The sequence below is a fragment of the Olea europaea genome, chromosome 13 (assembly GCF_002742605.1).
Source record: "Olea europaea var. sylvestris chromosome 13, O_europaea_v1, whole genome shotgun sequence".
Classification (NCBI taxonomy): Eukaryota; Viridiplantae; Streptophyta; class Magnoliopsida; order Lamiales; family Oleaceae; genus Olea; species Olea europaea.
Window position 1 is genome coordinate 3,817,687 of NC_036249.1, and position 14,934 is coordinate 3,832,620.

Below are 14,934 nucleotides of genomic sequence, written 5' to 3' on the forward strand. Positions count from 1 at the left end.
ACCTCACATAGATTAGAACAGTTGCTCCTACAATCGCCTCCCGCAATAACATAAACACGTTCAAAACCCTTCGCATTTTGAAATAGTTGCTACTAAATTAAAAAAAATAGCGTCTGAAAACCCTTTACGTTGTAAAATAATTTTTTCTATTTGCGAGTTTGGACGTTCGATCATTTGAAAAAAAAAACATTTTTTTAACCTAAAACTTTTAAGTGTACGAAAACCCAACTCGCGAGGAAAAAAAAGGGAAAAAGAGACCAAACAAATTTACTGTCATTTACTTGAAATAAAATTTATTCGTTGGACTGAGAACCCAACGTTGGTCTCGATGAACCATATGTTTAGTTCTACGAGATTTTATTTTTTCCACCTCACATAGATTAGAACAGTTGCTCCAACAATTGCCTCCCACAATAACATAAACGCATTCAAAACCCTTTGCGTTTTGAAATAGTTGCTACTAAATTAAAAAATAGCGTCTGAAAACCCTTTACATTTTAAATTTTTTTTTCTATTTGCAGGTTTGGACATTCGGTTATTTGAAAGTAATATTTTTCTAATTTAAAACTTTTTATTGTATGGAAACCCAACTCGCGAGGAAAAAAATGGAAAAAGAAAATAAAAAGACCAAACAAATTTAATGTCATTTACTTGAAATAAAACTTATTCGTTGGCTTGAGAACCCAACGTTAATTTCTTCAAGATTCTTCTTTCTCCAACTCACGTATATTGGAACAGTTGCTCCTACAATCGCCTCCCTCAATAACGTAAACACGTTCAAAACTCTTTGCATTTTGAAATAGTTGCTACTAAATTAAAAAATAGCGTCTTAAAACTCTTTACGTGTTAAAATAAATTTTTTATTAGCTGGTTTGGACGTTTGGTTATTTGAAAATGACAATTTTTTAACTTAAAAATTTTTAGTGTACAGAAACCCAACTCGCAATGAAAAAAAAGGAAAAAGAAAAAAAAAAGACAAAACAAATTTAATGTCATTTAGTTGAAATAAAATTTATTCGTTGGACTGAGAACCTAAAGTTGGGTTTATCGAGAGATTTTTTTCCCACCTCACATAAATTAGGGTCGTTGCTCCTACAATCGCCTCCTGCAATAACGTAAACCCATTCAAAACCCTTTGCTTTTTGAAATAGTTGCTACTAAATCAAAAAATAATGTGTGAAAACCCTTTACGTGTTAAAATAAATTTTTCCATTTTCTGGTTTGGGCGTCGGTTGTTTGAAAATAACATTTTTTTTAACTTAAAACTTTTTAGTGTACGTAAACCCAACTTGTGAGGAAAAAAAGGAAAAAAGAAAAAAAAAGACCAAACAAATTTAATGTCATTTACACGAAATAAAATTTATTTATTAGACAAAGAACCCAACGTTGGGTTCATTGCGAAATTTTTTTTTTCCCACCTCACATAAATTAGAGCCGTTGCTCCTACAATCACCTCCTGCAATAATATAAACACGTTCAAAGCTCTTTGCATTTTGAAATAGTTGCTACTAAATTAAAAAAATAGTGTGAAAACCCTTTACGTGTTAAAATAAATTTTTCTATTTGCGGGTTTGGACGTTTGGTTATTTGAAAATAACATCCTTTTAACTTAAAACTTTTAGTGTACTGAAACCCAACTCGTGAGGAAAAGGAAAAAAAAGACCAAACAAATTTAATGTCATTTACTTGAAATAAAATTTATTCATTGGATTGAGAACCCAACGTTGGGTTCATCGCGAGATTTTTTTCCCCCCACCTCACATAAATTAGAGCCATTAATTGCTCCTACAATTGCCTCCCGCAACAACATAAACTAGTTAAAAACCCATTGCATTTTGAAATAGTTGCTACTAAATTAAAGAATAGTGTGTGAAAACCCTTTACGTGTTAAAATAATTTTTTCTATTTGCGGGTTTGGAAGTTTGGTTATGTGAAAATAACATTTTTTTAACTTAAAACTTTTTAGTGTACTGAAACGCAACTCGCGAGGAAAAAAAAGGAAAAAGAAAAAAAAGACCAAGCAAATTTAATGTCATTTACTTGAAATAAAATTTATTCGTTGGACTGAGAACAGTTGCTCCTAGAATTGCCTCCCACAATAACGTAAATACGTTCAAAACTCTTTGCATTTTGAAATAGTTGCTACTAAATTAAAAAATAGCGTCTGAAAACCCTTTACGTGTTAAACTAATTTTTTTTATTTGCGGGTTTGGATGTTCGGTTATTTGAATATAGCACTTTTTTAACTTAAAACTTTTTACTGTATGGAAACTCAACTCGCGAGGAAAAAAAATGAAAAAGAAAAAAAAAAGACCAAACAAATTTAATGTCATTTACTTGAAATAAAATTAATTCTTTGGACTGAGAACCCAACTTTAGGTTCTTCAAGATTTTCCTTCCTCCAACTCACATATATTAGAACTGTTGCTCCTACAATTGCCTCACGCAATAACGTAAATACGTTCAAAACCCTTTGCATTTTGAAATAGTTGCTACTAAATTAAAAAATAACGTCTGAAAACCCTTTACGTTTTAAAATGATTTTTTCTATTTGGGGGTTTGGACGTTCAGCTATTTGCAAATAATATTTTTTTAACTTAAAACTTTTTAGTGTACGGAAACCCAACTCGCGAGGGGAAAAAAAGGAAAAAGAAAAAAAAGACCAAACAAATTTAATGTCTTTTACCTGAAATCAAATTTATTCATTGGTCTGAGAACCCAACATTGGGTTCGATCAATCCAGCGTTCGGTTCATCTCAAGATTTTTCTTTTCCCACTTCACATAAATTAGAGCCGCTGCTCTTACAATCGCCTTCCACAATAACATAAACACGTTCAAAACCCTTTGCATTTTGAAATAGTTGCAACTAAATTAAAGAATAGAGTGTGAAAACCCTTTACGTGTTAAAATAAATTTTTCTATTAGCGGGTTCGGACGTTCGGTTATTTGAAAATAACAATTTTTTAACTTAAAACTTTTTAGTGTACTGAAACCCGACTAGCGATGAAAAAAAGAAGGAAAAAGAAAAAAAAAGACTAAACAAATTTAATGTCATTTACTTGAAATAAAATTTATTCGTTGGACTGAGAACCCAACATTGAGTTCATCGCGAGATTTTTTTCCCCACTCCACATAGATTAGAGCCGTTGCTCCTACAATCGCCTCCCGCAATCAAATAAACACGTTCAAAATCCTTTGCATTTTAAAATAGTTGCTACTAAATCAAAAAATAGCGTGTGAAAATCCTTAACTCGTTAAAATAAATTTTTCTATTTGCGGGTCTGGACGTTAGGTTATTTGAAAATAACATTTTTTTAACTTAAAACTTTTTAGTGTACTGAAACCCGAATCGTGAGGAAAAAAAAAAGAAAAAAGAAAAAAAGACCAAACAAATTTAATGTCATTTACTTGAAATAAAATTTATTCGTTGGACTGAGAACCCAACGTTGGGTTCATCTCAAGATTTTTTCTCCCACCTCACATAAATTGGAGTCGTTGCTCCTACAATCGCCTACCGCAATAACGTAAACACTGTCAAAACCTTTTGTATTTTGAAATAGTTGCGACTAAATCAAAAAATAGCGTCTGAAATAAAATAAAATTTTCTATTTGCGGGTTTGGACGATTGTTTATTTGAAAATAAAATTTTTTTAACTTAAAACCTTTCAGTGTATGGAAACACAACTTGCGAGGAAAAGAAAAAAGAAAAAGGAAAAAAAAAGACCAAACAAATTTAATGTTTTTTACTTGAAATAAAATTTATTCGTTGGTCTGAGAACCCAACGTTGGGTTTGATCAATCCAACATTGGGTTCATCGCGAGATTTTTTTCCCACTTCACATAGATTAGAGCCGTTGCTCTTACAATCGCCTCCCGTAATAACATAAACACGTTCAAAACCTTTTACATTTTGAAATAGTTGCTACTGAATTAAAAAATAGAGTGTGAAAACCCTTTACGTGTTAAAATAAATTTTTCTATTTGCGGGTTTGGACGTTCGATTATTTGAAAATAACATTTTTTTAACTTAAAACATTTTAGTGTACGGAAACCCAACTCGCGAGGTGAAAAAAGGAAAAAGAAAAAAAAAGACCAAACAAATTTAATGTCATTTACTTGAAATAAAAGTCATTCGTTGGACTGAGAAATGTTGCTCCTACAATCGCCTCCCGCAACAACGTTAGCACGTTCAAAACCCTTTGCAGTTTGAAATAGTTGCTACTAAATAAAGAAATAGCGTCTAAAAACCCTTTACGTGTTAAACTAATTTTTTTTATTTGCTGGCTTGGACGTTGGGTTATTTGAAAATAACATTTTTTTAACTTAAAACTTTTTAGTGTACAGAAACCCAACTCGCGAGGAAAAAAAAAGGAAAAAGAAAAAAAAAGACCAAACAAATTTAATGTCATTTACTTGAAATAAAATTTATTCGTTGGACAGAGAACCCAACGTTGGGTTCATCGTGAGATTTTTTTTTTCTCCCACTCCACATAGATTAGACTCGTTGCTCCTACAATTGCCTCGTGCAATAACGTAAACACGTTCAAAACCATTTGCATTTTTAAATGGTTGCTACTAAATTAAAAAATAGAGTGTGAAAACCCTTTACGAGTTAAAATAAATTTTTCTATTTGCGAGTTTGGACATTCGGTTATTTGAAAATAACATTTTTTTTAACTTAAAACTTTTTAGTGTACGAAAATCCAACTCGGGTGGAAAAAAAAAGGAAAAAGAAAAAAAAAAGACCAAACAAATTTAATATCATTTACTTGAAATTAAATTTATTCGCTGGACTTAGAAGAGTCGATCCTACAATCGCCTCCCGCAATAATGTAAACACGTTCAAAACCCTTTGCATTTTGAAATAGTTGCTACTAAATAAAAAAATAGCATCTGAAAACCCTTTACGTGTTAAAATATTTTTTTCTATTTGCTGGTTTGGATGTTCGGTTATTTGAAAACAACATTTTTTTAACTTAAAACTTTTTAGCGTACGGAAACCCAACTCGCGAGGAAAAAGAAAAAAAAAAGACCAAACAAATTTAATGTCATTTACTTGAAATAAAATTCATTCGTTGGACTCAGAACCCAACGTTGGGTTCATCGCGAGATTTTTTTTCCCACTCCACATAGATTAGAGTCGTTGCTCCTACAGTCGCCTCCTTCAATAACATAAACACATTCAAAACCCTTTGCATTTTACAATAGTTGCTACTAAATCAAAAAATAGCGTGTGAAAACCCCTTACGCGTTAAAATAAAATTTTCCATTTGCGGGTTTGGACGTTCGATTATTTGAAAATAACATTTTTTTAACTTAAAACTTTTTAGTTTACTGAAACCCGACTTACAAGGAAAAAAAGGGAAAAAGAAAAAAAAGACCAAACAAATTTAATGTCAATTACTTGAAATAAAATTTACTCGTTGGACTAAGAACCCAACGTTGGGTTCATCTCGAGATTTTTTCTCCCACCGCACATAAATTGGAGCCGTTGCTCCTACAATCGCCTCCCGTAATAACGCAAACACTTTCAAAACCCTTTGCATTTTGAAATATTTGCTACTAAATCAAAAAATAGCGTCTGAAAACCCTTTACGTGGTAGAATAGATTTTCCTATTTGCGGATTTCGACATTTAGTTATTTCAAAATAACATTTTTTTAACTTAAAACTTTTCAGTGTACAAAAACCCAACTCGCGTGGGAAAAAAAATACCAAACAAATTTAATGTGTTTTACTTGAAATAAAATTTATTCGTTAGACTGAGAACAGTTGCTCCTACAATCACCTCCCACAATAACGTAAGCACATACAAAACCCTTTGCAGTTTGAAATAGTTGCTACTAAATAAAAAAATAGCGTTTGAAAATCCTTTACGTGTTAAAATAAATTTTTCTATTTGCTGGTTTGGATGTTCGGTTATGTGAAAATAACATTTTTGTTAACTTAAAACTTTTTAGTGTACGGAAATCCAACTCACGACCAAAAAAAAAGGAAATAGAAAAAAAAAGACCAAACAAATTTACTATCATTTACTTGAAATAAAATTTACTCGTTGGACGGAAAACCCAACGTTGGGTTAATCACGAGATATTTTTTTCTCACCTCACATAAATTAGAGCCGCTGCTCCTGCAATCGCCTCCTGCAATAACATAAACACATTCAAAACCCTTTGCATTTTGAAATAGTTACTACTAAATTAAAAAATAGAGTGTGAAAACCCTTTACGTGTTAAAATAATTTTTTCTATTTCCGGGTTTGGACATTCGATTATTTGAAAATAACATTTTTTAACTTCAAACTTTTTAGTGTACTGAAACCCCAACTCGCGAGAAAAAAAAAAGACCAAACAAATTTAATGTCATTTACTTGAAATAAAATTTATTCGTTGGACTGAGAACAGTTGCTCCTAGAATTTCTTCCCACAATAATGTAAATACTTCAAAACCCTTTGCTTTTTGAAATAGTTGCTACTAAATTAAAAAATAGCATCTGAAAACCTTTAGTGTTAAAATAAAAATTTTTATTTGCGGGTTTGGACATTCAGTTCTTTGAAAATAGCATTTTTTTAACTTAAAACTTTTTAGTGTACGGAAACCCAACTTGCTAGGAAAAAAAAAGGAAAAAAAAAATGACCAAACAAATTTAATGTCATTTACTTGAAATAAAATTTATTCGTTGGACCGAAAACCCAATGTTAGGTTCTTCGAGATTTTTCTTCCTCCAACTCACATATATTAGAACGGTTGCTCCTACAATCACCTCCCGCAATAACGTAACATGTTCAAAACCATTTGCATTTTGAAATAGTTGCTACTAAATTAAAAAAGAGCGTCTGAAAACCCTTTACGTTTTAAAATGATTTTTTCTATTTGCGGGTTTGGATGTTCGATTATTTGAAAATAACATTTTTTTAACTTAAAACTTTTTACTGTTCGGAAACCCAACTCGCGAGGAAAAAAAAGGAGAAAGAAAAAAACGACCAAACAAATTTAATGTCATTTACTTGAAATAAAATTTATCCGTTGGACTGAGAACCCAACGATGGGTTTATCGTGAGATTTTTTTTTCCCCACCTCACATAAATTAGAACCATTGCTCTCCAATCGCCTCCCGCATTAACGTAAACACATTCAAAACCCTTCGCAGTTTGAAATAGTTGCTACTTAATCAAAAAATAGCGTCTGAAAACCCTTTACGTGTTAAAATAAATTTTTCTATTCGCGGGTTTGGATGTTCGGTCATTTGAAAATAACATTTTTTTGACCTAAAATTTTTTAGTGTATGGAAACCCAACTCGCGAGGAAAAAAAGAGGCCAAACAAATTTAATGTCATTTACTTGAAATAAAATTTATTCGTTGGTCTGAGAACCCAACGTTGGGTTCAACGCGAGATTTTTTTTTCCTACTTCACATAGATTAGAGCCGTTGCTCCTACAATTTCCTCCCACAGTAACATAAACACGTTCAAAACCCTTTGCATTTTGAAATAATTGCTACTAAATTAATAAATAGATTGTGAAAACCCTTTACGTGTTAAAATAAATTTTTCTATTTGCCGGTTTGGACGTTCAGTTATTTGAAAATAGTATTTTTTTAGTTTAAAACTTTTTAGTGTACGGAAAACTAGCTCGCGAGGGAAAAAAAAGGACCAAACAAATTTAATGTCATTTAGTTGAAATAAACTTTATTCGTTGGACTGAGAACCCAACGTTAGGTTCTTCGAGATTTTTCTTCCTCCAACTGACATCTATTAGAACAGTTGCTCCTACAATCGCCTCTCGCAATAACGTAAACACGTTCAAAATCCTTTGCATTTTGAAATAGTCCCTACTAAATTTAAAAATAGCGTCTGAAAACCCTTTACGTTTTAAAATAATTTTTTCTGTTTGCGGGTTTGGACATTAGGTTATTTGAAAATAACATTTTTTTTAATTTAAAACTTTTTAGTGTACGGAAACCCAACTTGAGAGGAAAAAAAAAGACCAAACAAGTTTATTGTCATTTACTTATTCGTTGGCCTGAGAACCCAACATTACGTTCTTCGAGATTTTTCTTCCTCCAACTCACATATATTAGAACAGTTGCTCCGACGATCGCCTCCCGCAATAATGTAAACACGTTCAAAACCCTTTGCATTTTGAAATAGTTGCTACTAAATTAAAAAATAGCGTCTAAAAACCCTTTACGTTTTAAAATGATTTTTTCTATTTGCAGGTTTGGATGTTCGGTTACTTGAAAATAACATTTTTTTAACTTAAAACTTTTTAGTGTACGGAACCCCAACTCGAGAGGGAAAAAAAAGACCAAACAAATTTAATGTCATTTATTTGAAATAAAATTTATTCGTTGGACTGAGAACCCAACGTTGGGTTCATCGCGAGATTTTTTTTCCCCACCTCACATAAATTAGAGTCGTTGCTCCTACAACCGCTTCCCGCAATAATGTAAACACTTTCAAAATCCTTTGTATTTTGAAATAGTTGCTACTAAATCAAAAAATAGGATCTGAAATCCCTTTACGTGTTAAAATAAATTTTTCTATTTGTGGGTTTGGATGTTGGGTTATTTGAAAATAACTTTTTTTAACTTCAAACTTTTTAGTGTATGGAATCCCAACTTGCGAGGAAAAAAAATACCAAACAAATTTAATGTCATTTACTTGAAATAAAATTTATTCGTTGGACTGAGAATCCAAAGTTGGGATCATCACGAGATTTTTTTTTGTCCCAACTCACATAAATTAGAGCCGTTGCTCCTACAATCGCCTCCCACAATAATGTAAAAACGTTCAAAACCCTTTGCGTTTTGAAATAGTTACTACCAAATCAAAAAAATAGCGTCTGAAAATCCTTTACGTGTTAAAATATATTTTTCTGTTTGCGGGTTTGGACGTTCGGTCATTTGAAAATAACATTTTTTAACTTAAAACTTTTTAGTGTACGGAAACCCAACTCGTGAGGAAACAAAAAAGATGAAACAAATTTAATGTCATTTACTTGAAATAAAATTTATTCGTTGGTCTGAGAACCCAACGTTGGGTTCGATCAATCCCACGTTGGGTTTCGCAAGATTTTTTTTCCCACTTCACATAGATTAGAGTCGTTGCTCCTAGAATCGCCTCCCGCAATAACGTAAACACGTTCAAAATCCTTTGTACTTTGAAATAGTTTCTACTAAATTATAAAATGACGTCTGAAAACCCTTTGCGTTTTAAAATAATTTTTTCTATTTGCGGGTTTAGACATTTGGTTATTTGAAAATATTATTTTTTTATTTAAAACTTTTTAGTGTACGGAAACCCAACTCACGAGGAAAAAAAAGGAAAAAGAAAAAAAAAGGACCAAACAAATTTAATGTCATTTACTTGAAATAAAATTTATTCGTTGGACTGAGAACAGTTACTCCTATAATTGCCTCCTGCAATAACGTAAACACGTTCAAAACTCTTTGCATTCTGAAATAGTTGATACTAAATTAAAAAAATAGCGTTTGAAAACACTTTACGTGTTAAAATAATTTTTTTTATTTGCAGGTTTGGACGTTCAGTTATTTGAAAATAACAATTTTTTAACTTAAAACTTTTTAGTGTACGGAAACCCAACTCGCGAGGACAAAAAGGAAAAAGAAAAAAAAAAGATCAAACAAATTTAATGTCATTTACTTGAAATAATATTTATTTGTTGGACTGAGAACAGTTGCTCCTACAAATGCCTCTCGCAATAACGTAAACACGTTCAAAACCCTTTGCATTCTAAAATAGTTGCTACTAAATTAAAATATAGCGTCTGAAAACCATTAACATTTTAAAATGATTTTTTCTATTTACAGGTTTGGACGGTTGGTTATTTGAAAATAACATTTTTTTAACTTAAAAATTTTTAGTGTACGGAAACCCAACTCAAGAGGAAAAAAAAGGAAAAAGAAAAAAAAAAGAATAAACAAATTTAATGTCATTTACTTGAAATAAAATTTATCCATTGGACTGAGAACCCAAAGTTAGGTTCATCACGAGATTTTTTTTTCCACCTCACATAAATTGGAGCCATTGCTCCTACAATCGCCTCCCGCAATAATGTAAACACGTTCAAAACCCTTTGCATTTTGAAATAGTTGCGACTAAATCAAAAAATAGCATATGAAAACCCTTTACGTGTTAAAATAGATTTTTCTATTTGCGGGTTTGGACGTTTGGTTATTTGAAAAAAAACATTTTTTTAACTTAAAACTTTTCAGTGTATGGAAACCCAACTCGCGAGGGAAAAAAAAAAGGAAAAATAAAAAACAAGACCAAACTAATTTAATGTCTTTTATTTGAAATAAAATTTATTCGTTGGTCTGAGAACCCAACGTTGGGTTCGATCAATCCAATGTTGGGTTCATCGCAAGATTTTTTTTCCCACTTCACATAGATTAGAGTCGTTGCTCTTACAATCGCCTCTCGCAATAATAAACACATTCAAAACACTTTGCATTTTGAAATAGTCGCTACTAAATTAAAAAATAGAGTGTGAAAACTCTTCACGTGTTAAAATAAATTTTTCGATTTGCGGGTTTAGACGTTCGATTATTTGAAAATAACATTTTTTTAACTTAAAACTTTTTAGTGTATAGAAACCCAACCCGCAAGGAAAAAAAAAGACCAAACAAATTTAATGTCATTTACTTGAAATAAAATTTATTCGTTGGACTGAGAACAGTTGCTCCTACAATCGCCTCCCGCAATAACGTAAGCACGTTCAAAACCCTTTGCAGTTTGAAATAGTTGCCACTAAATAAAGAAATAGCGTCTAAAAACCCTTTACGTGTTAAAATAATTTTTTTTATTTGAGGGTTTGGACGTTCGGTTATTTGAAAATATCATTTTTTTAACTTAAAACTTTTTAGCGTACGGAAACCAAGAAATTTGTGTAGAAAGGAAGAAATGGGAAGAGGACGAATTGATATGCCAAGGCCATGTCCTAAATGCATTATCCGATCGCCTCTACGATCTCTACACCAACACTACATCGACAAAATAAATCTGGTACGCGCTAGAAAGCAAATACAAAGCCGAGGAGGAAGATACCAAAAAGTTCTTAATATCTAAGTATTTTGATTTCAAATTTTTGGATAATATACCGTTATTGCCTCAAGTACATGAGTTACAAATAATTGTAAACAAACTGAAAGCGGCGAAAATCTAACTTCCCGAAACTTTCCAAGTGGGAGCAATTATTGCTAAACTTCCTGGTTCCTGGAAAGGATATAGAAAGAAGATTTTTCACAATTCCAAAAATTTTTCTTTGGAAGACATACAAAAACATCTTCATATTGAGGAAGAATCAAGGGCAAGAAATAAGATTGAAAATTCTTATGATGGCACTTCAAAGGCTAATGTTGTTAACAATGTGGACAACTCCAACAAATTTAAAAAGAAAGGAAAATTTCATGGTCCTAGAAAGGATCAAGGAAAGTTCAAAAACAAAGTCAAAGGACCTTGCTATGTTTGTGGAAAATTGGGACACTATGCTAAGGATTGCAGACATAGGAAAAAACAAAAGAAGGAAGGACAAGTGAACTCTGTTGATGAGATTATCGCCACGGTGAGCGAAATCAATGCAATCCAAGGCAAAGTTCTGGGCTGGTGCTACGATACATGCGCTACAATCCATGTATGTTATGATAAGTCTCTCTTCAAAACTTATTATGACATTGAAGACAATTAAGAGATACAAATGGAAAATGAAGGAAGATCAAAAGTGATTGGCAAAGGAAATGTGGAACTCATTTTCTCTTCGGGAAAGAAGATCACTTTGACAAATGTCTTGCATATACCGGAAATGAATAGAAACTTAGCAAGTGGTGTACTCTTGGGAAAACCTGGAATTAATCTGTTTTTGAATCTGAAAAGCTTGTATTAACCCATAATGGGCACTTTGTTGGAAAGGTTTATTCCACCGAAGGAATGGTCAAACTATGTACTATTGAGGATAACTTAAATAAAATTAAATCTTTTGCGTATGTTACTGATTCATTCAATTTATGGCACGGTGGATTAGCACATACAGGAGTTAATACTATGAAAATAATGATTAAATGTGGATTAATACAATGTGATATTGACAACTTGAAAAAACGTGAAACATGTGTTAAATCAAAAATGATTAAGAAGTCATTTCATAGGTAGTAAGAACAACAAGATTACTTGAACTTGTTCATTCCGAAATATGTGAATTGAATGGAATGTTAACTAGAGGTGGTAATAGATATTTTATTACTTTTATTGATGATTGTTCTAGATATACCTATGTGTATTTATTAAAACATAAGGATGAAGCCTTTAGTGCCTCTAAGACTTATAAGATTGAAGTTGAAAATTAATTAAGAAGAAAATTAAAGACTTTAAGAAGTGATAGAGGTCGGGAATATTTTTCTAATGCATTTAACATGTTTTGTAAACAAAATGGAATAATACATCAAGTTTCTGCACCTAGAACACAGGAACAAAATGGATTAGCAGAAAAAAGAATAGAACTCTTTTAGAAATGATAAATGCAATGTTGTTAAATTTTGAATTACCCTTTAACCTATGGGGTGAAACCTTACTTAGTGCTTGCCATATAACAAATAAGATTCCTATGAAAAAGAATAAAATTTCTCCATATGAAATTTGGAAAAATAGAAAAGCAAATATTAGTTATTTTAAAGTGTGGGGGTGCTGGGGTGCCTTGCCTATTGTAAGAATATGGATCCTAAGAGAATCAAGTTAGGTCCTAGAGGTATCCCTTGTGCTTTTGTGGGATATGCTCTCAACAGCAAAGCCTATAGATTATTAAATCTAGAAATAGATGTTATAATAGAATCAAGAGATGTGGAATTCGATATAATGGTGACTAGGAAATCTGAAAAAAAAAATAATAAGGATATTTCAATCTCTAGAAGCTCACCAGAAGAGACATCCATAAAAGATGTTGAAATTGAACCTCGAAGAAGTAAAAGAACTTAGGATAAGATGAAATGGATCCCCAACTTATTTCTTTTTACTTAGTAGAAGGAGATAGGAAGGATGTTATAAGAAACATTCCCTTTGTTCTTTAAGTGGAAAGTGGTCCTAAGACTTCTAAGGAAGCGATGCGATCTAAAGATTGCATGTTCTAGAAAGAAGCCATGAACAATGAAATGGATTCTATTATTTCAAATAACACTTGGAAAATAGTTGACTTGCCAGAAGGATCTAAGGCTACGGGTTGCAAGTGGGTGTTTAGGAAGAAATACAATTCCAATGGATCTCTTAATACCTACAAGGCTATATTAGTGGTTAAAGGGTATCGTCAAAGAGAATGAATTGATTACTTTGACATATATGCACCTGTAGCTAGGATAACCTCGATCAAAATCTTATTTGCGTTAGCATCCATTTATGATCTACATATTCATCAAATGGACGTCAAGACAGCGTTCCTAAATGGAGATCTCGAAGAAGAGGTCTATATGGAACAACCAGAAGGGTTCGTTCTAGCGGGAAATGAACATAAAGTGTGCAAATTAATTAAATCCTTATATGGACTAAAGCAAACTCCCAAAAAGTGGCATGAGGAATTTGATTCTAAAATAATGTCAAATGGATTTAATCACTATTCGGTAGATAAATGTCTCTACACGAAAGTTAATGATAATATATTCACGTTAGTATGTCTATATGTTGATGATATGCTAATCATTAGCAATAATATAGACAGGATCAAAGAAACAAACTTGTTTCTATCCTCTACTTTCAAAATGAAGAATCTTGGAGAAGTTGATACTATCCTTGGTATCAAAGTTAAAAAGGATAGTGGGGGTTTTACATTAAGTCAATCACACTATGTTGAGAGTGTGATAAACAAATTCAAACATTTGAATATTAAGGAGTCTAACACTCCTGGAGATCTAGATATTAAATTGATGAAGAATGAAGGTAGAGCAATTGCACAAATAGAATACGCAAATGCAATTGGAAGTCTTATGTATGCATCACAATGTACAAGACCCGATGTAGCATTTGCTGTAAGTAAACTAAGTAGGTTTACTAGCAATCCAAGTTCAGAACATTGGAAGGCCATCGGTAGGGTTCTTGATTACCTACAGAAAACCAAAAATCTTGGGCTACAATATACAAAATTTCCTAAAATCTTGGAAGGATATACTGACGCATGTTGGATAGCGAGTGCAAGAGAGAATAAACCTACTTCAGGCTGGATATTCACTCTTGGAGAAGGTGCAGTTTCTTGGAAGTATAAGAAACAACTTGTATTACTCATTCAACTATGAAATCAGAGTTTGTAGCATTGGTCGAAACCGGGAAAGAAGCTGAGTGGCTAAGAGATTTATTATATGAAATACCTTTAGATATAAAGGATATTTTTTCTATACCTATCTTGTGTAATAGTCAAGTCACTCTAGCTGGAGCATATAATGAAGTATATAATAGAAAGTCTAGACACAAAAGTCTAAGACACGAGTATGTAAGGAAATTAATCAAACATGGAGTAATTTCTCTTACATTTGTTAAGTCTAGTAAGAACTTAGCTGATCCATTTACGAAACCTCTCACAAATGAGTTAGTGAGATCAATATCAAATAAAATGGGATTAAAACTTCTCAAATAGATCCACCAATAACTGCAACATCACTAAAATATACTAAACTAGTATATATATAGGTTCAAGAGGTAACAACAAGTTATTCGATAAGTGGATGGATTCAACAATATTAAATATATCTAATACTATCTTTGGAAAATAGTGTTGGTTGTTACTGTTGGAGGGATGAGTTAAAATAAACTCTTAATGAAGTTCAATACAGAGTACAAGTATCTATAAAAGTAACAAAGATACTGGAAGAACTTCACCTATGTGAACTTTGAGGTGGTGCCGTCTCATTAGAGAGTTGGAGTTTTCTCTCTTTAAAAG